Below are 3,610 nucleotides of genomic sequence, written 5' to 3' on the forward strand. Positions count from 1 at the left end.
ATGTATATATATATATATATATATATATATATATATATGTATTATTCAAAAGAATTCCAACTCTGTCTGTTTTTTATGTTTTATTTATATTCTTATAAAATTAATGTGGGATATGAAATATATAATATATATATATAGTAAAATGAAATGAAGTATTGAATGTCTTATTGAATAAATGAAATATTGAATATTAAATATATAAGGACTAGTATACTTTCCTGCTTTCTAGCAGTCTTCAAGGTCCCGTGTGACAGAAGTCACATACACATACATACCACAGTGTAAAAGTTCACTGTTGCATTGTTGTGGTATACTTTAGTCTGTTTTACTCTTGATGCACTCTGCATACAAGCATTTCCCAAAGGTGTTTCACTGACCAACATAGTATTTAAAATAGTTTCTAATATAGATACAAGGACTGGAATTTAGGTGAGGAGAATAGTTGATTATGTCAACCTTAGTACTTTACTAGTACTTTATTTTATTGACACTGAAAAAAATGATAGGTTAAGTTGAACTTGGCAGGATTGTAACTGAGAATGTAAAGAGCTGTTATTAAATGCTGCAAGACATTTTGTCTGACAATTCTACCTGTCCACTATAATAAATGTAGAAAATATGAAAAAGAACAAGTCTAGAAATGTCTAAGTTACAAATCTTGAATTTTTGGTTAATGATAAATCCTTTAATCTATCAGATTGTAGGGCCCTATGATTCTCCAAGTAGAGTGTCTTGGATAAATTCCTTTCCAACATACACTCAGTGTTCAAGTAGAGTTAGATTCAACATTCAAAGTTAAAGCACAATACTTTTACAGTGGTTCCATTGCTTGAAATGGTGAATTGTTTCAGCCCTGTGGTCCCTATTTACAGATAGGTGGACTGAACTTTTAAGAGTTAAATGCCTTGGCCCTCAACAGAAAGCAGTACTCGTGTTAAAACATGAGCCATCAATAGCTTTGCTGGTTATCCACTTCTCTTGTTGATTTAACCATCTTCTTTGTCAATGTCTAATATGTAAACCTATTTCTTTTACTCTTTGTATGTGTGTGTAAAGACGTGTATGTATGAATATGTTTATGTGGATGAATAACTATCAAATGAATCAGAGCTACATTAAATATAATGTATCTGATTCCCTAAGGTCAGTTATTGCAATAAGAATTTCAGTTTTACAGGCTATCAATTCCAACTTCACTGATTTTAAGTTTTACACTACATTTTGATTGGTTCTATCTCTGGTTATTTTCAGTTGCCCTAACCATTTTATTACCATATTTCTTTTGAAATAAACTGCCTCTGTTTCAATTAGTTCTAAACATAATAAAAAATTTTGTAAAATGATTTTGCCATTAGCTGGTGTTTGTAACATAAATTGACATGAAATTTTGATGGGAGTTTTTAATTTAAATCACTTTGAAACAGGAAGTTGATCTCATATGATAGGGATGGTTTTGGGTAGGTTGGGCTAAAAATGAAGGACTATTCATCCTTATCAGGGGTAGAACCTTAATTACCAATACAGAAATAGCAGCATTATAATTTAAGGATGGTAAAAATTTGAAATAAAGAGTACTGATTTCAAATATATTAACTTTAGGATTATGGCAATTGGAGATAATTAGAAAATGGACCAATCAAAATACAGAGAAAACAAAATACATTTCATGATACTGAATGATTAAATAAATAGTCTGGAAAAACCAAATTTTCATTAAATTTGAGTAAAATTAGTTTCAATTAAAACTTAAACATAATTATACATGAAACATTTTTATAACATTGAAATATGGGACAAACAACGAATGTAAATAAAAAGGATCATGAAGAATGAGGATAGCAATGATGATAATATAATGGACTTCGTTATAAAATAAAGTTTGTTGTTTTCTGTTTCATTTTTATCAAGACTAATTAATGTTCTGGTTTTTATTCATTCATTTATTTGAGTATGTATGGAGGTACAAATGTGAGTGTATGCATGTATATATGTGTGTGTGTACCAGTTTCTGGTCAATTTCAACACAGTCATGTATTGAGCATTCTTCAGGATTTGAAAAGAAAATTAAAAAAATTAAAAACAAACAGAACAACTGTGTATGAGTGCTTTTATATTAGCTACATTAGTCAAAATACCTTGTAATCAGTTACAAGTCTTTACATGCGGAATGAACATCTATCTGGATTCAAATTTGCCTTTCATCCTTCCAAGGTTGATGAAATAAAGAGCCAGTAAAATACTGGGGTAGGTGAAGTCAACTATATCCCCTAACCCTAAATTTGTGACATTGTGCCAATATTTGAAATTATTTTGTCTTGTAATTTTGTATTTTTCATTTATTTTGTTAGATGTTCACAGTTTTATGTTTGTTTTTATTGCTGTATTATTGTTTTGAGTTCAGCCTGCCAACATGACCAGTTCTGATTCAAATTCACCAAGACCAGTTCTAGTTTAGTGTACCTGGATGGACTACTGTACAAAAATAGCAGGATGTAAAGGCCTTTATGCTTCCACTTTTATTGGAAATATTCAGTGTTCTCCATAACAAGTGATGCATGATCAAAACTGAGGCAGCAACTTTGGTTTCAACCTTTAATTGAAGCTTGATACTAATTCACTTCATCTACACTACTAACAATCATGTGGAAAGGCATGAATGCTGCTACACTTCCTGTATTGGGTCTGCTCTAAACTATATAGCCTTGGTACCTGGTCAAAAAGAAACCATTTTTATTCAGATTAAAAACAGGGGCTTGTTAATGTTGGTTATTTTGTATGTGAAATGCAAAAATTATATTTATATGTACAATAAGTATATAAACAACAAAGAAAAAAGCCATTGTTGTTGACTGTGAAATGGGGATTTATTAGTGTTGCTTGTGTGTTTGTAAACTATGCGTGTGATATTGTTGACATATGCGTGAGAGAATATGTTCTGGATATTAATACTTATGTATGAAAATAAGCATGTTTGTATGAGTGTATATGAATATTTCTCAACGTGAATGGATCAAACTTGTGTTTATGGTCCCTGCTTGCTATATTGTGCAGCTATGCCTCAGTCATGGTTCCAATCGATTATTTCCCTTTGCTGTACAATATGGCTGCTCACCCTTTGCATTTTCTTTAAACACCCATCTGATTGTGCAATGAGAGTATATGTCTGTATAATAAGTTTAAAGCTAATTCACTTTTAAAAATGGCCATTTTTTTTTTTCCTTGAAAAGACAAAACAAAAGAATGAAGCTTCCAATTTTAGATATGAGTTGGTAATTATGGTTTTGCTGTGGCTTGCTTTTACATGATTTCTGTTTTGTAATTGCATTGTAATTCTGATGAAAAAGAAGAGAATTATAAAAAAAAAAACCTGTATGTATGTGTGTATGCATATAGATACACACACGGCGAGCTGGCAGAAACGTTAGCACACTGGGCGAAATGCTTAGCGGTATTTCGTCTGCCGCTACGTTCTGAGTTCAAATTCCGCCGAGGTCAACTTTACCTTTCATCCTTTCGGGGTCGATTAAATAAGTACCAGTTACGCACTGGGGTCGATATAATCGACTTAATCCATTTGTCTATCCTTGTTTGTCCCCTCTGTGTGTAGCCC

The sequence above is a fragment of the Octopus bimaculoides genome, chromosome 6, assembly GCF_001194135.2.
Source record: "Octopus bimaculoides isolate UCB-OBI-ISO-001 chromosome 6, ASM119413v2, whole genome shotgun sequence".
Lineage (NCBI taxonomy): Eukaryota > Metazoa > Mollusca > Cephalopoda > Octopoda > Octopodidae > Octopus > Octopus bimaculoides.